The sequence below is a fragment of the Triticum aestivum genome, chromosome 2B (genome assembly GCF_018294505.1).
Source record: "Triticum aestivum cultivar Chinese Spring chromosome 2B, IWGSC CS RefSeq v2.1, whole genome shotgun sequence".
In the NCBI taxonomy this organism is placed as follows: Eukaryota; Viridiplantae; Streptophyta; class Magnoliopsida; order Poales; family Poaceae; genus Triticum; species Triticum aestivum.
In genome coordinates this window covers 674,184,828-674,208,542 of record NC_057798.1, presented here as the reverse complement: position 1 = coordinate 674,208,542, position 23,715 = coordinate 674,184,828, and positions in this window count along the sequence as shown.

Sequence of the window (23,715 nt, the reverse complement as noted above, 5' to 3'; positions counted from 1 at the left end):
AAATTTTATTGTATGAGATGATCATGTTTTGTAACAGAGTTATCGGCAACTGTCAGGAGCCATATGGTTGTCACTTTATTGTATGCAATGCAATCGCCCTGTAATGCTTTACTTTATCACTAAGCGGTAGCGATAGTCGTAGAAGCATAAGATTGGCGAGATGACAACGATTCTATGATGGAGATCAAGGTGTCGCGCCGGTGACGATGGTGATCATGACGGTGCTTCGAAGATGGAGATCACAAGCACAAGATGATGATGGCCATATCATATCACTTATATTGATTGCATGTGATGTTTATCTTTTATGCATCTTATCTTGCTTTGATTGACGGTAGCATTATAAGATGATCCCTCACTAAATTATCATAGTAAAAGTGTTCTCCCTGAGTATGCACCGTTGCGAAAGTTCTTTGTGCTAAGACACCACGTGATGATCGGGTGTGATAGGCTCTACGTTCAAATACAACGGGTGCAAAACAGTTGCACACGCGGAATAGTCAGGTTAAACTTGACGAGCCTAGCATATAACAGATATGGCCTCGGAACACGGAGACCGAAAGGTCGAGCGTGAATCATATAGTAGATATGATCAACATATTGATGTTCACCGTTGAAGCTACTCCATCTCACGTGATGATCGGACATGGTGTAGTTGATATGGATCACGTAATCACTTAGAGGATTAGAGGGATGTCTATCAAAGTGGGAGTTCTTTAGTAATATGATTAATTGAACTTAAATTTATCATGAACTTAGTACCTGATAGTATCTTGCTTGTCTATGTTGATTGTAGATAGATGGCCCGTGTTGTTGTTCCGTTGAATTTTAATGCGTTCCTTGAGAAAGCAAAGTTGAAAGATGATGGTAGCAATTACACGGACTGGTTCTGTAACTTGAGGATTATCCTCATTGCTGCACAGAAGGATTACGTCCTAGAAGCACCGCTGGGTGCCAGGCCTGCTACTGGAGCAACGCCAGATGTTATGAACGTTTGGCAGAGCAAAGCTGATGACTACTCTATAGTTCAGTGTGCCATGCTTTACGGCTTAGAACCGGGTCTTCAACGACGTTTTGAACGTCATGGAGCATATGAGATGTTCCAAGAGTTGAAGTTAATATTTCAAGCCAATGCCCGGATTGAGAGATATGAAGTCTCCAATAAGTTCTACAACTGCAAGATGGAGGAGAACAGTTCTGTCAGTGAGCATATACTCAAAATGTCTGGGTATAATAATCACTTGATTCAACTGGGAGTTAATCTTCTGGATGATAGCGTCATTGACATAATTCTCCAATCACTGCCACCAAGCTACAAGAGCTTTGTGATGAACTATAATATGCAAGGGGTGGAAAAGACTATTCCCGAGCTCTTCGCGATGCTAAAAGTTGCGGAGGTAGAAATCAAGAAGGAGCATCAAGTGTTGATGGTTAACAAGACCACTAGTTTCAAGAAAAAGGGCAAAGGGAAGAAGAAGGGAAACTTCAAGAAGAACAGCAAGCAAGTTGCTGCTCAGGAGAAGAAACCCAAGTCTGGACCTAAGCCTGAAACTGAGTGCTTCTACTGCAAGCAGACTGGTCACTGGAAGCGGAACTGCCCCAAGTATTTGGCGGATAAGAAGGATGGCAAGGTGAACAAAGGTATATGTGATATACATGTTATTGATGTGTACCTTACTAATGCTCGCAGTAGCACCTGGGTATTTGATACTGGTTCTGTTGCTAATATTTGCAACTCGAAACAGGGACTACGGATTAAGCGAATATTGGCTAAGGACGAGGTGACGACGCGCGTGGGAAATGGTTCCAAAGTCGATGTGATCGCGTTCGGCACGCTACCTCTACATCTACCTTCGGGATTAGTTTTAGACCTAAATAATTGTTATTTGGTGCCAGCGTTGAGCATGAACATTATATCTGGATCTTGTTTGATGCGAGACGGTTATTCATTTAAATCAGAGAATAATGGTTGTTCTATTTATATGAGTAATATCTTTTATGGTCATGCACCCTTGAAGAGTGGTCTATTTTTATTGAATCTTGATAGTAGTGATACACATATTCATAATGTTGAAGCCAAAAGATGCAGAGTTGATAATGATAGTGCAACTTATTTGTGGCACTGCCGTTTAGGTCATATCGGTGTAAAGCGCATGAAGAAACTCCATACTGATGGACTTTTGGAACCACTTGATTATGAATCACTTGGTACTTGCGAACCGTGTCTCATGGGCAAGATGACTAAAACACCGTTCTCCGGTACTATGGAGAGAGCAACTGATTTATTGGAGATCATACATACAGATGTATGTGGTCCGATGAATGTTGAGGCTCGTGGCGGATACCGTTATTTTCTCACCTTCACAGATGATTTGAGCAGATATGGGTATATCTACTTAATGAAGCATAAGTCTGAAACATTTGAAAAGTTCAAAGAATTTCAGAGTGAAGTTGAAAATCATCGTAACAAGAAAATAAAGTTTCTACGATCTGATTGTGGAGGAGAATATTTGAGTTACGAGTTTGGTCTACATTTGAAACAATGCGGAATAGTATCACAACTAACGCCACCCGGAACACCATAGCGTAATGGTGTGTCCGAACATCGTTATCGTACTTTACTAGATATGGTGCGATCTATGATGTCTCTTACAGATTTACCGCTATCATTTTGGGATTATGCTTTAGAGACGGCCGCATTCACGTTAAATAGGGCACCATCAAAATCCATTGAGACGACGCCTTATGAACTATGGTTTGGCAAGAAACCAAAGTTGTCGTTTCTGAAAGTTTGGGGCTGGGACGCTTATGTGAAAAAGCTTCAACCTGATAAGCTCGAACCCAAATCAGAGAAATGTGTCTTCATAGGATACCCAAAGGAGACTGTTGGGTAGACCTTCTATCACAGATCCGAAGGCAAGACGTATGTCGCTAAATTCGGAAACTTTCTCGAGAAGGAGTTACTCTCGAAAGAAGTGAGTGGGAGGAAAGTAGAACTTGATGAGGTAACTATACATGCTCCCTTATTGGAAAGTAGTATATCGCAGAAACAGGTTTCTGTGATACCTACACCAATTAGTGAGGAATATAATGATGATGATCATGAAACTTCAGATCAAGTTGTTACTGAACCTCGTAGATCAACCAGAGTAAGATCCGCACCAGAGTGGTACGGTAATCCTGTTCTGGAAGTCATGTTACTAGACCATGATGAACCTACGAATTATGAAGAAGCGATGGTGAGCCTAGATTCCGAAAAATGGCTTGAGGCCATGAAATCTAAGATGGGATCCGTGTATGAGAACAAAGTGTGGACTTTGGTTGACTTGCCCGATGATCGGCAAGCAATTGAAAATAAATGGATCTTCAAGAAAAAGACTGACGCTGACGGTAATGTTACTTCTACAAAGCTCGACTTGTCGTGAAAGGTTTTCGACAAGTTCAAGGGGTTGACTACGATGAGACCTTCTCACCCGTAGCGATGCTTAAGTCTGTCTGAATCATGTTAGCAATTGCCGCATTTTATGATTATGAAATATGGCACATGGATGTCAAAACTGCATTCCTGAATGGATTTCTAGAAGGAGAGTTGTATATGATGCAACCGGAAGGTTTTGTTGATCCAAATGGAGCTAACAAAGTGTGCAAGCTCCAACGATCCATTTATGGACTGGTGCAAGCCTCTCGGAGTTGGAATAAATGCTTTGATAGTGTGATCAAAGCATTTGGTTTTATACAGACTTTTGGAGAAGCCTGTATTTACAAGAAAGTGAGTGGGAGCTCTGTAGCATTTCTAATACTATATGTGGATGACATATTGCTGATTGGAAATGATATAGAATTTCTGGATAGCATAAAGGGATACTTGAATAAGAGTTTTTCAATGAAAGACCTCGGTGAAGCTGCTTACATATTGGGCATTAAGATCTATAGAGATAGATCAAGACGCTTAATTGGACTTTCACAAAGCACATACCTTGACAAAGTTTTGAAGAAGTTCAAAATGGATCAAGCAAAGAAAGGGTTCTTGCCTGTGTTACAAGGTGTGAAGTTGAGTAAGACTCAATGCCCGACCACTGCAGAAGATGGAGAAAAGATGAAAAAAAGTTCCCTATGCTTCAGCCATAGGATCTATCATGTATGCAATGCTGTGTACCAGACCTGATGTGTGCCTTGCTATAAGTTTAGCAGGGAGGTACCAAAGTAATCCAGGAGTGGATCACTGGACAACGGTCAAGAACATCCTGAAATACCTGAAAAGGACTAAGGATATGTTTCTCGTTTATGGAGGTGACAAAGAGCTCATCGTAAATGGTTACGTTGATGCAATCTTTGACACTGATCCGGACGATTCTAAATCGCAAACCGGATACATGTTTACATTGAACGGTGGAGTTGTCAGTTGGTGCAGTTCTAAACAAAGCGTTGTGGCGGGATCTATATGTGCAGTAGAGTACATAGCTGCTTCGGAAGCAGCAAACGAAGGAGTCTGGATGAAGGAGTTCATATCCAATCTAGGTGTCATACCTAGTGCATCGGGTCCAATGAAAATCTTTTGTGACAATACTGGTACAATTGCTTTGGCGAAGGAATCCAGATTTCACAAAAGAACCAAGCACATCAAGAGACGCTTCAATTCCATTAGGGATTTAGTCCAAGTGGGAGACATTGAAATTTGCAAGATACATACGGATCTGAATGTAGCAGACCCATTTACTAAGCCTCTTCCACGAGCAAAACATGATCAGCACCAAGGCTCCATGGGTGTTAGAATCATTACAGTGTAATCTAGACTATTGACTCTAGTGCAAGTGGGAGACTGAAGGAAATATGCCCTAGAGGAAATAATAAAGTTATTATTTATTTCCTTATATCATGATAAATGTTTATTATTCATGCTAGAATTGTATTAACCGGAAACATAATACATGTGTGAATACATAGACAAACAGTTTGTCACTAGTATGCCTCTACTTGACTAGCTTGTTGATCAAAGATGGTTATGTTTCCTAACCATAGACATGTGTTGTCATTTGATTAACGGGATCACATCATTAGGAGAATGATGTGATTGACATGACCCATTCCGTTAGCTTAGCACTCGATCGTTTAGTATATTGCTATTGCTTTCTTCATGACTTATACATGTTCCTATGACTATGAGATTATGAAACTCCCGTTTACCGGAGGAACACTTTGTGTGCTACCAAACATCACAACGTAACTGGGTGATTATAAAGGAGCTCTAAAGGTGTCTCCAAAGGTACATGTTGGGTTGGCGTCTTTCGAGAATAGGATTTGTCACTCCGATTGTCAGAGAGGTATCTCTGGGCCCTCTCGGTAATGCACATCACTTAAGCCTTGCAAGCATTGCAACTAATGAGTTAGTTGTGAGATGATGTATTACGGAACGAGTAAAGAGACTTGCCGGTAACGAGATTGAACTAGGTATTGAGATACCGACAATCGAATATCGGGAAAGTAACATACCGATGACAAAGAGAACAACGTATGTTGTTATGCGGTCTAACCGATAAAGATCTTACTAGAATATGTGGGAGCCAATATGAGAATCTAGGTTCCGCTATTGGTTATTGACCGGAGACGTGTCTCGGTCATGTCTACATTGTTCTCGAACCCGTAGGGTCCGCATGCTTAACGTTACGATGACAGTTTCATTATGAGTTTATATGTTTTGATGTACCGAAGGTTGTTCGGAGTCCCGGATATGATCACGGACTTGACGAGGAGTCTCGAAATGGTTGAGACATAAAGATCGATATATTGGACGACTATATTTGGACACCGGAAAGGTTCCGGGTGAGATTGGGATAATACCAGATCACCGGGAGGTTATCGGAACCCCCCAGGAGGTATATGGGCCTAATTGGGCCTTAGTGGAAAGGAGGGGAAAGGAGCAAGGGAGGGGGCGCCCCCCTCCCCCAAGCCCAATCCGAATTGGGAGGGGGGCCGCCCCCCCCCCCTTTCCTTCCTCCCTCCTTCCTCTTCCTTCCCTCTCCTACTCCTAATAGGAAAGAGGTGAGTCCTACTCCCGGTGGGAGTTGGACTCCCCCCTTGGGCGCGCCAACCCCCTTGGTCGGCCCCCTCCTCCACTCCTTTATATACGAAGGAGGGGGCACCCCATAGACACAACAATTGATCCCTTGGATCTCTTAGCCGTGTGCGATGCCCCCCTCCACCATAGTCCACCTCGATAATACTGTAGCGGTGCTTAGGTGAAGCCCTGCGACGGTGGAACATCAAGATCGTCACCACGCCGTCGTGCTGACGAAACTCTTCCCCGACACTTTGCTGGATCGGAGTCCGGGGATCGTCATCGAGCTGAACGTGTGCTAAAACTCGGAGGTGCTGTAGTTTTGGTGCTTGATCGGTCGGGCCGTGAAGACGTACGACTACATCAACCGCGTTGTTATAACATTTCCGCTATCAGTCTACGAGGGTACATGGACGACACTCTCCCCTCTTGTTGCTATGCATCACCATGATCTTGCGTGTGCGTAGGAAATATTTTGAAATTACTACGTTCCCCAACACTAGATTGGTTCCGCCAAGGTTCCGCCTCGTGGCGGCGGTGTTTCTTCCTGAAATCTTGCTTATGATTTTTATTCAGGGTAAAAGACTTCATATAGCAGAAGATGGTCACCGGAGGGATGGCAGGGGGCCCACGAGGCAGGGGGCGCGCCTAGGGGGGTAGGCCGCGCCCCCCACCCTCGTGGACGGTGGGTGGCCCCCCTCTGGTATTTCTTTCGCTCAGTATTTTTTATTAATTCCAAACTTGACTTTCTTGGAGTTTCAGGACTTTTGGAGTTGTGAAGAATAGGTCTCTAATATTTGCTCCTTTTCCAGCCCAGAATTCCAGCTGCCGGCATTCTCTCTCTTCATGCAAACCTTGTAAAATAAGAGAGAATAAGCATAAGTATTCTGACATAACGTGTAATAAAAGCCCATAATGCAATAAATATTGATATAAAAGCATGATGCAAAATGGACGTATCACTAGATCCTCCAGATCTTCTTTCCGGATCATGGACCGAATCCAGTCCCCCTGGATCCAACCAGGCGGCAATCCAGACCTCGACGATGACCCCTGACTCGTCTTCTTGCCCTTCACCGTCGCCGTCGCCTTCTTCGCGCGCTCCAGGGCTGCTGTCTTGTCATTAACCATTACGGCGGACTACGCGCAGGTGGAGCGGCAGTGTCAAGAGTGGAGGAAGACGCGGTGGGGAAGCAGAGGAAGAAGAAGGGGAATAAGGCGCACTGTATAAACACATCATCCTCGACGCCTTTTATGGGCCTGCTTCCGAGTGGATGACTCGTGGCCCAGGCAATCCTGTCAAATCCCGCAACAGTTGCACGCCCAACACATGGCGAAAAAGGTGGTGCGAGAATCGAGGCGCCCCTGTCTATCCACCCCGTTTATTGTGGCATGCTCCATCCCTTGTGCTTCCCCAAAGTTCCAAATCCCGTGAGATCTGGGAACCGCAGGGTAACCAATCGCGATGAAGATTTTGTACCATATCAACACTCGAAGATTGTCAGTATATTTCACTCGACAACCTCTGGATTGATCAAAGCGACTGAAATAAAGTTGAAGTTTCAGCATGATTCCCAGGCTCAAGAAAAATGCTTACGAAGCATAAGAATCGGGACGGGATCAACTTCAACTCTCTTTTCACTCAGACCTCAATCCATTCGGGGGCTAATCACGATGCCATGGACCTAGGGTAGGGTCATAGGCCTGACCTAGACACCCTACCCAAGGTCACTACCCTAGAATCAATAACATTCAAAGTGTAACAAGAGATACCGACTGAAGTAACCTTGAAGTGCAATCCACTCGACCAATTATCTCACTTGGATATCCCAATTCCATTCGACCAAGATGAAGTCACTCGACCATACAAGAAACCACTCGGAGTGCAGAAGACCTAGAGTCGCTCAGGATGGCAACGGTCAGGCGTTCACTCCGTAGTCTTAAAGATCATTAATAGCTCTTTATAGCTGGCGTTACGAGTAACGCCTTGTCTTAATGTACATTGAACACTATAACGGGGATGGCTGGGGTCCTAGCGCACTCTATATAAGCCACCCCCTCCTCTGGCACAAGGGTTCGCACCCCTTGTAACACACACACACTCATATTCCAGTCGATCGCCTTAGGGCACCGAGACATAAGGCTTTTACCTCCTCCGAGAGCGGCCTGAACTCGTAAACTCGTGTGTAAAACCTCGCCGTAGCTAAGGCCTTGCCTCCTCATACGTAACCCCTATTCTTACTGTCAGACCTAGTAGCACGACAGCCTGGTCGTACAAATGCGCTATAGTAGGCGTTCGAGACGCTGCCTGTATGTATGTACGTGGCCGTAATTTTTGGCATCTGGTTGTACGTACGTGTACACGGTTTTGAATGGACTGCCTGAACTGCTACGTCGAGGGCTCTACTACTACACGTGCCGCTGCTTGCTCGGCCACGGTTCATCATTGCAGAGAGACCGATTGACCAATATGTACGTACATGTTCGCGACTAGAATGACAATGCTACGTACGCTTCGACCAGATGGGTCCCGACTGTCAGGGAGGATAAGGAGGTAGAGGAAAGGGTGATCCAGCAAAGTAGCGTAAGTATTGCCCTCAGTTTTTGAGAACAAAGGTATCAATCCAGTAGGAGGCTCCTCACAAGTCTCTCGTACCTACACAAACAAACTTCAACACAAGTATTTCTCAATTTCATAATTACCCAACTAGCATGACTCTAATATTACTACCTCCATATCTCAAAACAATTATCAAGCATCAAATTGATCATAGCATCCAATTCACTTCTATGATAGTTTTTATTATACCCAACTTGGATGCCCATCATTCTAGGACCAATTTTATAACCATAGCAAGTACCATGTTGTTCTAAAAGACTCTCAAAATAATATAAGTAAGCATGAGAGATCAACAATTTCTATAAAATAAAATCACCGCCGTGCTCTAAAAAGATACTAGATCATTGATGGCGCGCATTGCTGCGCCCATCTATTTGTACAATGAAATGATAGGAATTTTGCTAAATATATGACCACATGAAACATATTAAATGCGTAAATATAACCATACATCAGTTAGGCTGTCAGGACCCCGATCCAATGTCACACCGATTTAGCATGTAACACCTCATATCACTTTGCGGCCTCACAGTCGCCTTACCAGGCCCGGGACCGTTTGCGCTTTTTGGCTCATGTATATGATAGTGTCGCTAGCATTCATATGACAAAGAACCCGGGCTGACATGACTAGTCGTGAACCCAAAGTGGCGCTAACTTACAGGGACAGGCATACATGACCCAACAACGAACATGTCGGTCAACAGCGAGTGAGTCCGGGCTGTAGCAGCTGGGCTAGCAGGACTCCAGAGAATCTGGGGTATAGCAGGCTAACAGGACTCCGGTAGACACCGCGTGACATTTCCCAAAGGAACAGACACAAGAACGAAGAAGGACACATGTCGGCCAGCCTAAGTGTTCCGGAGTAGTAGCAAGCTACCATGGCTCAGTGGAAGCACTAGGAGACATTTCCCGGTAAGAGAGGCTACCAAGGATATAACAACTAGGTTGTCAGATCCCACACATACCAAGCATTTCAATAACATACACACAATATGCTCGATATGTGCAAATACAACATGGCATCACAACATGACTATCTATAATTTGAGGAGATCTGGCAAAATTCAGACATACAAATTGGCTTGGTATAACAATATTCACAACAATTAAGATAGTAAATACGCCTACTCAGCACTACCAAGACAAATAATAAGCAGAGATTGTATACATGCTACATAAATGGCATCTTCACAAGCCTCTACAAAAGGGCTACCATGTTTGGAAACAAATAAGAAATAGGGGAGCCTTATGCATCTGGTCAGAAAAATGTAAAACTCCCATGGAGACAGCATAACTGATATAGCGAGCACCATCATGTGCCAGCTCTAGTAGAAAAAGGCCCATTTGTCCCGGTTCATAAGTCTCATTTGACCCGGTTCCTAGCATGGATCCAATACACCTTGCATGGATCCAGTACGTCCTTCTTGAAGCTCTCAACCTAGATATCATTACTTGGTTATGTGTTAGTACTGAAATAAATTTCAGCAAAGAGTCGGTCAAATTTTATCGCATGAAAACCTACATACAGAAAAAACGTAACTTGAATCCTCTTTGACAACGTAATATCCGTTCAACTTGAAACAACCAAACTTTCTACAATAAGTATTTGTTAAAAAGTTGAGTAATAACAGTCTAGCTTGATTGGCACACTTCTTCTGTTCTTTCACCTGACACGGAGCCATCACAAGTTTGACCTATCACTAACACGGCAGTGAAACCTTGTCTGACAACCAAATACAATGTCATAAATTTAAACTCAGCCAGACATATTAAGAACTTTTTATCTCTAGGAATTATATACTGAGAGGAGATGTTCTAAACAAATAGACATTTACAGGAATCTGCAGCAAACATTGCTTTCTGGTAAATAATTTGGCATACCTTGGAACAGTAATAAGCAACATTTGTATTTATGAGGAATGGGAAAATCAAATGGAACAGACCTTTGTGTTCGCGAGGCCAGCTTATAAGTTCAATCAGGTTCACTCCAAATATTAGATAGTGACTGTACTCTACTAATACCCCATGTACTCGTGAATTAGAGCAAAAAATTCATACCTAGTTTATAATCTTCATGTAGTATTACTGCTACTCATGATTGAAAAGGGACCACACGATTTAGAGATAGATAATCTACATAATGTGAAAAATAAATTTTGGATGCTGACATATACTGTAACAAAATTCAAGATACTCATATACTCTATTATATTGTACATGATAATTTGCTAACTCCAGCAAAAATAGCAATTCTTTTGCTTTCAGGCACATAATTAGCTAAGTACAAGAGGGGCGGTATCTAGGAAAAGAGAAAATGGTAAGTACTAAATGTTTCCAGCCGAGGGACTTCAGAATCATGTACTTACGCTGGAACCAAGTTGATGCTCCATTCCTATCTTAGCATCCATCTAAAACTCAATAGGTGGTACATATTGGAGTCATTTGATTTATAACATGGAAGAAGTTGTTAAATTAGGTATTGCGATTACACAAAGTAATCGGTTACCTTGAGATTTAGAATAATAATATTAAACAACTGACTGCATTCAGATTAGAACATTACAATACGTACAGTAACAGATTTATGATCTGTCAGATAGACGACCCTCCTACTCTAAAAGTAGTTAAGCCAAAATATAGTCAAGGGATTGCCTATTAGTTCATCCACATGTAAACAAAGTGAATTCATTAAGAATCTAGCAAAAATACATCGTAACCTCTTTTGCCATGATTCCTGAAGCAACACATATGCATGGTGGGAGATGAGGTCTACCAACACATTGACATTGAACTTATTTCATGCCTAATTCGAAGGAACAAAGACATAGAACAATAAGAATTCTACCCAAAATATATTTAAAAAATCTTTTCTTGATGTGTAATTAATCATAAAATATTAACCGATAGGAATTTGATTGGGGTTGAAGGGATTTCAAATGGGATACATGTACATAGTAAAATGCTTGGCTAACACAAAAATCCTAGCTTATAACTGATTAGTGTAATAATCTTGCAACAGCAAACCAATATTGACAGACAGTAACATTATCTTCCACTTGGAGCAAAGATTCAACTCTGCTTCATAAAATAAAACTCAGAGCGGGCAACTTCTTGTATGCAGCACTGAAACGTGATCACTAAGATACTCTTCCTGGTTTTTCAAATTGGTTGTTTCAACACAAGAAAACTAAAAAGAACATAACTAAGGCCCCGTTCGGAAGCTGTCCAGCTTCCCAAACGAGCCAGCTTCTCGCGGGAGCTGGGCGGGCTGGCTTCTTGCGGGAGTTGGGCGAGCGTTCGGGCTGACTTGGTGGAGCTGTAGCGATAGGAAAACAGGAGCTGTAGCGATAGTGCAAAACGAATCGTTTTCTTGACTTGGCGGTGGCATTCCTCTAGTAATTATGCTGAACTTCTCCTCCGCCGTTTCGTGAAGCTGGCTTGGGCAGCTTCTCAAATTTGCACTGGAGGCCACCTCCGCTTCTTGAAGCTGGCTTCGCGGAGCCGAAGCGTTCGGCCAGCTTCTCGCCCACTTCCGGAGAAGCATGGAGGCGAAGCACTTCCGAACGGGGCCTAAATACCAGTGCATAACAAGAGTATGAGGATGATGGCATGATGTTACTAAAACTGCAAAGAGTAAGCCATCATTATATTTTGCAACAACCAATTAACTATATTAATTAAATGATACGATTGCAAAAGGAAAAGTGTTAGGAAGATCTACCAATACCTGAACAGTAGTTTCCTCCACAAAAAATTCCTTCACCTCATAGCAGAATGCTTTGACCTGCAATTGGCTCTACCAATACAAGAGAAAATTCACAGATTGAATGAAATATTGTTCGGGGATGAGTGGAAGACCGGGAGAAACAAAGTTTGCAAAGTTGTATGAAGGTGTTACCTTGGAGGAGGGAATTTGACATCAACGTGTAGAGGAGAGGGTGTCATGACGTGTATATAATCACCCAAACCAAATCCCTTGATGCTGCTCGTTGTAGCGCGTATGTGCTGGTTGTGCACCTGCGACAGGTGCCAGATCCACAAGGCTAGTGTCAGAAACATAGGGTCGGGCTGGATGGCAGCGGCGCCGACGTTCCACCTTGAAGGAGGGATCTGAGCATTCCAGGTAGACGGAGAACATGCCGTCGAGGAGGTGAAGCGACAGAGATGGTCGGTGCCGCCATCTGGCAAGCTGGGGGTTGCCGATAGAAAACGAGAACGAGGGAGATGCACCACTGCTCGAGGTTGTGGTGGGCGGCGGTGCCTGGAAGGCGACGTCGCGTCCAGCCGCCCGGATTGCCATGACCCTCGCGCCGGGACCGTTCGCGACCTAGTCACCTAGGTCGACCAGCCATGGGAACAGCCGCCAGCCGCCAGGCGAAGGGTGTGAGAGGCGTTTGGTCTTGGGAACAAAACGGTGGCTCCACGAAGGGGATGGTGCTGCAGGCCCATTAGGCCCAATTTAATATGAGACGCCGAAAAAAGCGACCAGAGCAGCGCCCCATGACAATTAGCAATCCCTAATGGCGAACGAGGCATTTCCTAAATGGCGCCCGTAGCCCCCGTTTTAGGCTTAACGGTACAGGGCGCACACCCCTTTCACCACACTGGGCCGGCCCATGTTACTTTTTTTAAAGGTGCAAAAAACAGCGTCCCCACGGTTACTCAAACTGGCGATCTCCTTGCTCAGAGTTCGTTATCACAACCAACCAGCCAGCCTGCTTGACGTGTTTACTACTGGCCTTTTTCTTCTTATAATCTTTTTTTATTTGCTGGAATGGTTTTCTTTTTTTCGTTTTTGGAACAGTTTTTTCTTTTTCCTTTTTTATTGGAACGGTTTTGTTCATTTTTTCTTTTCTGCAAAATGCATGAACATTTTCTGCAAAATCGATGAACTTTTCTAACCAAATTCCATGAACTTTTTTCAAAATCGATGAACTTTTTTTCAAATTCAATGAACTTTTTTTGAAAACCAGTGAACTTTTTTAAATTCGATGAACTATTTTCGAACTGGATGAACTATTTTCAATATCCAAAATATGTTCAGATTTTTCGAAATTCGTTTGACTTTTCAGAAAATGTTTTTTCGAAATTCCAAATTGTGTTCATGTTTTTGAATTTTGTTCACGTTTCAAAAATAGTTCTGAATTCCAAATTTTTGTTAACCGTATTGAAGAAAAATGTTCACCATACATTGGAAAAATATTCAGTGGGTATAAAATATGTTCATCATGTATAGAAATTTTGTTCAGCATGCATTCAAAAGGAGTTCATCGTATTTAAAAAAATGTTCTACGTGTATTTGAATATTATTCACTATACATTGAAAAAATGTTCAGTGTGTATTAAAAATGTTCATCGTGTAGAGAAATTTTGTTCAGCATGTATTCAAAAAAAGTTCAGCGTATTTTAAAAAAATGTTCAGTGTTCTTTGAATAATGTTCACCCTATACTAAGAAAAGGTTCAATGTGTATTTTTAGAACTATTTTTGAATACGCGGACCTTTTTTTGCATGCCCAAGAACTCCATCCGTAATATTTGAACATATTTTCAATAATTGAAATGTATAAATGCCACAGTGTATTGTGCAATAAATAGCGCGTCTATTTGTTGTTTATTTAAACTTTCGCGGTGGGAATATCCGCTAGCAGTTTGGTGGTGCAGTGGCTAGCCTCACCGTGTGGAAGCGGGAGGGCGCGAGGTCGAATCCCGGTCGGGAGGTATTTTTGGCTGTCATTTTTCTCTCGTTGCTTTGTTGCGTGATCGTGGGCCGGCCCATCCAACCGCTGCTGCGGGCGCTAGATCCTTGCGCGGCGCTGAAGGCGCCCTATAGGAGTCCCCGGCGAAGAGGCCAGATAAGGAGCGATTTACAGTAAATTTGATGACTGAAAATGATCAAGATTGATGATCCGATGGCTATGGGCACTGATGGCCTGAGACGGCAGGAAAAGTGCTCAGTTTTAATGTTTCTAAATAAGTGAAGCACTAGAGTAGAATTATCTAGCTCAAAAGATATAAGTGAAGCACATAGAGTATTCTAATAAATTCCGAATCATGTTGTGTCTCTCCCAAAAGGTGTGTATAGCAAGGATGATTGTGGTAAACTAAAAAGCAAAGACTCATATCATACAAGACGCTCCAAGCAAAACACATACCATGTGGCGAATAAAAATATAGCTCCAAGTAAAGTTACCGATAGACAAAGACGAAAGAGGGGATGTCATCCGAGGCATCCCCAAGCTTAGGCTTTTGATTGTCCTTGAATTATCTTGGGGTGCCATGGGAATCCCCAAGCTTAAGCTCTTGCCACTCCTTATTCCATAGTCCATCAAATCTTTACCTAAAACTTGAAAACTTCACAACACAAAACTCAACAGGAAATCTCATAAGCTTTGTTAGTCCAAGAAAGAAAAATCACTACTTAAGGTACTGTAATGAACTCATTCTTTATTTATATTGGTGTTAAACCTGCTGTATTTCAACTTTTCTATGGTTCATACCCCCCGATACTAGCCATATATTCGTCAAAATAAGTAAACAACACACGAAAAATAAATTCTGTCAAAAACAGAACAGTCTGTAGAAATTTGTAACTTTCGAATACTTCTGGAACTCTAAAAATCCTACCAAAATAGGAAGTCCTAGGAAATTTGTCTATTGATCTACTGCAAAACGAATCAACTAAAAATCACGTGTCTGTGATTTATTAAAATTATTCTCGTGCGCGCTAAAGTTTCTGTTTTTCAGCAGAATCAAATTAACTATCACCGTAGGTTATCCTATAGGTTCTACTTGGCACAAACACTAATTAAAACATAAAACCATCTAAACAGAAGCTAGATGAATTATTTATTACTAAACAGAAGCAAAAATCAAGGAACAAAAATAAAATTGGGTTGCCTCCCAACAAGTGCTATCGTTTAACGCCCCTAGCTAGGCATAAAAGCGAGAATAGATCTACGTGTTGTCATCCTTGGTTTTTAATTTTTTAGCGGAGTCATGCTCGAATCCAGGGGGTTCTTCACGTTTCCCTTCATACTCGGAAATTTTTATATCTAAAGAATCCAACCGCTTATTACAAAGGATGATCAACATATTCATGCGGTGAAGATTTCCGCTAACACTCTTAAGAGGTTCAAGAGACTTCTGTAAAAAAATTGTTACTTCGCAAATTTTTTCAAAAACTTGTGTCTCTTCTGAGGTATGATGTGGCGCCCTTTTTGAGATAGTGTTCCCACTATTCCCTCTATGATTTCATGCGCAATACTGGGATCAATCTCGATAAAATTTCCTTTGGCAACACAATCCAAGAGTTGTCTATGGGACATATTTAGTCCAACATAAAAATTGCAAAGAACAATTCTAAAATTCACCTCTAAGGTGCAGTTACGATAAGATTTCATCATCCTATACCAAGCATCTTTCAAGTTCTCTCATTGCCTTTGCTTGAAGTGAAGAACTTCAAACTCGGGAGACAAAGGAGTAGATAGAGGACTAGCCATGACGACGAGATAAACGATCTAACACACGAGCACACAAAAGGCAAGAGAAAAAGAGGCGAACGGAAAAGAAAGGGCGAATAAAACGGCAAGGGTGAAGTGGGGGAGAGGAAAACAAGAGGCAACTGGCAAATAATGTAATGCGAGGGAGATGAGTTTGTGATGGGTACTTGGTATGTCTTGACTTGAGCGAAGACCTCCCCGGCACCGGCGCCAGAAATCCTTCTTGCTACCTCTTGATCACTACGTTGGTTTTCCCTTGAAGAGGAAAGGGTGATGCAGTAAAGTAGCGTAAGTATTTCCCTCAGTTTTTGAGAACCAAGGTATCAATCTAGTAGGAGGCTCCTCACAAGTCCCTCGTATCTACACAAACAAACAAGAACCTCGCAAATCAACGTGATAAAGGGGTTGTCATTACCTTCACGGCCACTTGCGAAGTGAGATCTGATAGAGATAATAAGATAAGATAAATATTTTTGCATTTTTATGATATAGATTGAAAAGTAAAGATTGCAAAATAAACTAGATCATAAACTTATATGATAAAAGGTAAACCCGGGGGCCATAGGTTTCACTAGTGGCTTCTCTCAAGATAGCATAAGTATTACGGTGGGTGAACAAATTACTGTCGAGCAATTGATAGAAAAGTGCATAGTTATGAGATTATCTAGGCATGATCATGTATATAGGCATCACATCCGCGACAAGTAGACCGACTCCTGCCTGCACCTACTACTATTACTCCACACATCGACCGCTATCCAGCATGCATCTAGAGTATTAAGTTCATAAAAACAGAGTAACGCATTAGGCAAGATGACATGATGTAGAGGGATAAACTCGAGAAATATGATGTAAACCCCATCTTTTTATCCTCAATGGCAACAATACAATACGTGCCTTGCTGCCCCTGCTGTCACTAGGAAAGGACACCGCAAGATTGAACGCAAAGCTAAGCACTTCTCCCATTGCAAGAAAGATCAATCTAGTAGGCCAAACCAAACTGAAAATTCGAAGAGACTTGCAAAGATAACAAATCATACATAAAAGAATTCAGAGGAGATTCAAATATTTCGCATAGTTAAACTTGATCATAAACCCACAATTCATCGGATCTCGACAAACACACCGCAAAAAGAGTTACATCAAATAGATCTCCAAGAAGATCGAGGAGAACTTTGTATTGAGATTCAAAGAGAGAGAAGAAGCCATCTAGCTAATAACTATGGACCCAAAGGTCAGTGGTAAACTACTCACAACTCATAGGAGAGGCCTTGGCGATGATGTAGAAGCCCTCCATGATCGATTCCCCCTCCGGCGGAGCACCGGAAAAGGCTCCAAGATGGGATCTCACGGGTACAGAAGGTTGCGGCGGTGGAAATAGGTTTTTGTGGTGCTCCTGGATGTTTTCAGGGTATGGAGGTATATATATAGGCGAAGGAGGTCGGTCAGGGGAGCCTCGAGGGGCCCACGAGGGTGGGGGGTGCGCCCACCCCCCTAGGGAACGCCTGGCACCCTCGTGGCCGCCTCGGCTGCTTCTTGACGTCCACTCCAAGTCTCCTGAATTGCGTTTGTTCCAAAAAGATCGCTCCCGAAGGTTTCATTCCGTTTGGATTCCATTTGATATTCCTTTTCTTCGAAACACTGAATTAGGCAAAAGAAACATCAATTCGGGCTGGGCCTCCGGTTAGTAGGTTAGTCCCAAAATTGATATAAATGTGTAAAGTAAAGCCCATAGACATCCTAAACGGGTAATATAATAGCATGGAGACGTATCAGCCACTTCCTTGCGTGCGAAGTTATTGATGGTGGGTCCCAGTGGTCAAGGGGGAGAATCATTTTATTTGCCCGTAATATGGACGCACTTCCTTGCGTGCGAAGATGTAGCTGGTAGGTCCCAGCTGTCAAGGGAAAATGTTTTTTTCGCAAAATACATAGTCCCTTTAAGTGGGTCCTCGTTGTCAGGTGGAAGAATAATTATTTTACGCGCAATAAGGTAGCACTTCCTTGCTGCAGCCGTGGACCCAGCTATCAGCCTCTTCATGTACTGTCATCTTTCGATGGAAGTCGTTCCTTGACCACGCCGCGCTGAGAGCACCAAGGAGGTGGATGACAACGAGGCCTAGAAGGGGACGACATGGAGCCGAGGAAGACGCGAAAGTGGATGCCCACATGGAGAGGAGTACAAGGGTTGACTGGTTCGGCTGCGGTGTGAGGCTGCCGTCGCCGTAGAATAACACGGGTTATGGGTGAGTAGATAGTAGAGGGATGGCCATGGCCTGGACAGCGGTAGGAGTAGGGTGGGGCGGTGAGGCCTGCGCGGCAGCACAGCCGGCCACTAGAGGCAGGAGTAGGCAGTCTTGCCGGAGCTGGTTTGGGTGACTGGTGCAAGAAGAGTAGCAATTGAAGAAGCAGCAGGATTGTTATTAAAATCCAATGGACACTGCTCCTAGAATCGTTTGTTGACTAAGTTGACAAAGTCATGCGTACGCGTCAACTTAGTAGGCCCACAGGTCAGCCTCCGAACCGGTGCGTCCCAGATGTCAGTGGGAGGAATCATTTTTTTGCGTAATTTGGTGGCAGTTGCTTGCGTGCGGCCATGGACCATGGGGGTCCCTACTGTCAGCCTCTCCATGTACATCCCTATTCCCATTGTTGTAGTTTGTTGAATGTTGAGCACGCCGCGCCTAGAGCACCAACGCGGTGGGCGACGGTGAGGCCTAGGAATGGAACGACCCAGAGCCAGCGAAGACACAGTAGTGGATGCCCATGCAGAGGAGAGTATGACGGTTGACTGGTTCGGCTATGGCGTGAGGCTGCCGTCACCGGAGAATAACAGGAGGTGTGGGTGGGTAGAGAGATGGACAGGCCAGCGGAGGGAGTAGGGTGGGCCGCTGAAGCCTGCGCGGCATCACAGACGGCCACAAGAGGAGGGAGCAGGCGGTCCCGCCGGCGCTGGTTTAGGCGGCTGGAGCAGGAAGATCAGAGATTGAAGAAGCACGTCGGCCGTTGGATGGACATCCAACAGTCACTGCTGCTAGAATCGTGTGTTGACTGACAAGCCTTGCGTAAACAAGTTAGCCTCGAAATCTATGGCATGTACAGCCCATTTTCTATTATTTTGATAATTTACTTCCCATTTGCTAATTCCTATGGAATTTATTGCAGTCCATTTTCCATTTTTAGAATTGCTGTCCATTTTCTGGTCAGTGCCAGGGTTTAAAATTAGAACTAAAAAATGTGTGAAATTTGAAAAATTCGCATATTTTTGCTGGGGAACAAAATATTCTTAATCCAAAAATTAGTAGCCATACTAAAACAAATTTAAAAGTAATGTAGTACTATGTCATGTTAAAATCCAATGAAATATAAAATATCAGTGAAGAACAAAAACAAAAGCAGAAACTAATTGCCCATTTTCTATAATTTTTTCAGAATTTGCAACCCCTTTCATATTACTTTTAATATACACCCATACTCTTTGGTCAGGCCGAAATGCATTGATCCTCGTCTTGAAAGATTTGTAGTCCAGTAAGTCGGAGAAAACAAATAGGCCTAGCTTGGATATTCTTTAAGAAGAAATAGGGGGCTACCTATTTTCCCAAAGAAAAATCTGCTGGGCTAGTCATGTTGTTAGACGGGCTACAGAGACCGCACAACCTAGTTTATAGCCTGCTCCTCCAAACAAATCCTCAAAAAAAAGTTGTGCAATTATGTCGTTAATTGACTATGCGTTGACAATGATGTGGGTCCCAAATATCAGCATGGTGGATTAAAGTAAAAAACGAGGGGTGCATCTGAGTAGTAAAAGAGGCGCTTGCTTGTGTTCAGGAGTGGACTGGTGGGTCTGTACTGTCATACTCGCAACTATAGTCCTCTCCCGATTCACTATGTTAACAGGGCCGGACGGCGGCGACGCGACGAGCACACCAAGGCGGAGGATAAAGTGGTGTTGCCAATGTGTTGGGCTGGGTTGGGCATTCATATCGAAAAATAATAATGGACCGGAACTATTTACGACGTAGACTACGATTTGCATGGGTCCACTGGTTGTAGGAAGAAAATGGTGGGAGAAAAAATATTGGTCGCTATCTTTTCCTAAGAATAATATCGACTGAATATAATGACACTCTCATAGGAAATAATATCGTCCTCTTAAAATTTGACTTTTCAAATCGTGAATTTAAAGAACTGGTGCATGAGCATTTAGCTTTATTTATTTATTTATTTATTTATGTTTAGGGGACCATGAGCATGTACCTGGGCCGGATTCATGTGAGACCCTCCCTTCTAGTTACTTATGGGTCCCTCTATTGGGCCTTCGTCGGTGGGTTGCATGTTATCAACAAGTGGAAAATGTGTTCGGTACCAAAAATAGTATGCGCCACGTACAGTACGGGGCACTGAAGGATCGGACCGTGCAACGACTTCCAAAACATTGTGTTTGTGGTTCTAACAACACATTTATTCAACCAACAGATGAAATATACTACTGAATGTACATTGAAAACAGTAACAGCAACAACCAAGGTTGGGTGTGCAACAGAAGCAACAGCAATCAGGGTTGGGGGTGCAACAGAAGCAGTAAGCAGGCCAGAAGATTAAAGACACAACTCTCTCTTTAAAATCAAACATCAGCCATCATTACAAAAGGGCTACCAAAAAAGAAAAAGTGTATGCGTCAAACTAAATAAAGATCCTACTACACCAAGTGTACGCATCTAACTAACTGGCCAGTTAGACGTTACTATTTATTAAGCTGTGAAGATTGGATGACGGCTTGAACCAGATGGGTGCCTAACGGGGGAAACTCCAGCCAGCAGGTCAAAGTCTGATACTTGCGACCCTTTCTCCTACTTTGGGCTACAAAGCGTGGCGGCACATGTCAGGGTATGGTGCATGGAGAGACGCATGGTACGCTGTGTACACATAGTTTTGCGTGATGAACGAAACCGCGCTGCCATCATGATCCTTGCCGTCGGTTATCTCCTGGTTAATCGGATAATCCAGTCCGAGAAACAGAGAGTGTGTACCAACGCTACTTACCAGCCTCCAGTCAAAAATTCCTGAAGGCTCGGAGAAGCTGGGATCCTGCTCAAAGACCTTGCAGTGACTGTCATTGTATTTCATGAAACAACACGTTCTGGTACATGCGAACGATCATCAATCGTTCGTCATCGTCTAATCGAGCCAGGAACCACCTGCAACTGCCATGCCGCTTTCCTTTGAAAGTTTCTGGGATAAGGAAGGGTAGGGACACCAGGCGGCCTACAACATCATATCAAGTTGGAGTCAAATAAAAAAGTGCTCCTATTGTAGTCAATCTTAAGAACATCATGTTCTGAGCATGAATATTTTTCAGTAAATGTTGACAGTAATATAAGCAAGCCATCATGATATCGTAGGAAAGTAACATACTGCTGTAACAGCCATTTGTAGCGATAACTGGAGTAGGCCAGCAATACGTCCAGCCATAGAAGGAGTCCACGGCGTAAATGAAGTCCTTGTGTTCAATGGCATCACAGAACCAAGGAGGATGTATGATCCTGCGATGGACATGCAGACTTATCCACTTACCACAGTGACCTTTCAGATAGGCCAGACCATAGTTGAAAAATGCAATTAGCGTGAAGTCTTTATAATTCGCAGATCTTGTGGGCACTTGGCAGATTACAACCTTGAGCAAATAAAATCTGGTATCATGTTGGATACTATAAAATTCCGAGTATTCTGGGTCGCGGTGCCAAAGCAGTGCAGTGTTAATCAAAGGAAGGGGGGGTCAATCGCCGCGTGTAGACCTCCACGAGCATCTAACTGTCGCGACCGTTGACGAGCACCATCCAAGACGTGTTCATGCCGACCGAGTACATACCATTAATGTAGTTGAGGGTGACGGGGATCAGATCGCAGTCGAGGGGGTTGATGCTCGTCACCCTCACTACAAAAAAATACACTTTTGTGATAATATGTGTTTGTCACAGTAGGTTATGTTTTCTGCCATGTATGTACATTCATGACGAATTTATGACAGAATCAAGATAGTCATACTTGTGTTGTCGTAGAAGTGTCCCATGACAATACCAAAATTATCATCACGGAAATGTTCACTTCCATGACGATAAATTGACGCGTCATGGAAGTGCTTTCGTCAAGGGTAACCTACACGTGGCATCCACCGTAACGGGTCGTCGTTAAGCTATCGGGTCCGGTTTTTGATCCGATAACCCGTTAATAGCCCGGACCAATGGCGATTTTCCACGTGTAAAATTCTCATTGGCCAAAGAAAATACGTGCCAGCTCGTCATTGGGTCAGATGGGCGCCTATAATATGTCGACATGTGCGAAGGCCCAACACTGGCCCATTTAGCTTACAAAGGCTGGCCTGTTTGACTCGGTCAAAATTTAGCGGACCGGCCCATGAAAAGCCTGTTAACGGCCTGTTCGCATATAGCCCATTTTACGGCCCGGTAACTCATGGGTCGTTAGGGCCTTCCCGAAATCAGCCCAACAGCGTCATGTGGGCCGTCGAATATAACACCAGCCCATTTCACTTTTGGCCCATGTATGGCCCACGACGTCTTGCGACCCATAAGAGGCCTTCTGTATGTTTAGGCCCTTCAGTGGCCCACGGTGACTCTGGCCCATAATGAACAGTAAATTTCTCTGTACCCATTAACGGCTCATGATTTCCATGGGCCATTTCCAACCTGTGTTAACTTTCGACCTACTGACGGTCCATACGTTATTGGGCTCCTTTTCGGCCCTCGATTATTTTCGGCCCGTTACTGGCCTGTTCCCCTAATGGGCAAATTCGGCACGTGGTTAGAATTGGCCCGTTTGTGCCCTGTTAACCCGTTGCGCCGTTTCCAGCCCGTCCCCGTGGTTCTTCCCACGTGGTGCCGCTGCGTCGCCTCATCGGGCCGTAGCGAGCATCGCACACGGTCTCGGCCGCCGCTCGAGGTTGTCCCCGCAGTTGCACCGAACAGCGCTCCGCCGCCCCTTCGGGTCGTAGCACCGCGGCCCGTGGTCACCGCCGCTGCCTCGAGGTCTTCCTGTCGCGCCCAGACCCGCCTGCTGCCGCTGCGTCGCCCCTTCGGGCTGTAGCGCCACAGCCCGCGGCCCGCGCTCCACTCTGTCGTGCCCGCGCATTGACTTACTGTGGTATGCGTCGCGCCACCTCCGCTGGCGCGGAATGCATGTACTGTCCGTGTCGGTCTTCCTCATGTTGTCGGGTTCTTCGCCTATTTCGAGCACCGCCGCCGCCGTCATACCGCCCCGCTCTTTTTTGGTCGCCGCCGCCGCTACTCCCGTAGCCGCCGCGGCCCGTCCACCCCCTTCGTCTTCATCCAGCACCAGCTCATCTCCAGCTTCATCATTTTAATTGATCATGCTTTCTAACCTAGGATTCCAAATTAAAAATCTACTTTTGCTTGTCTATATATTATATACTAAAAGGAAAATATTGGATCAAAATAGATAACTTAGCTAGAAAATCCCACGTTAATCAGAAACATCAGGCGTTAATCAGATGTAATGTTAGATC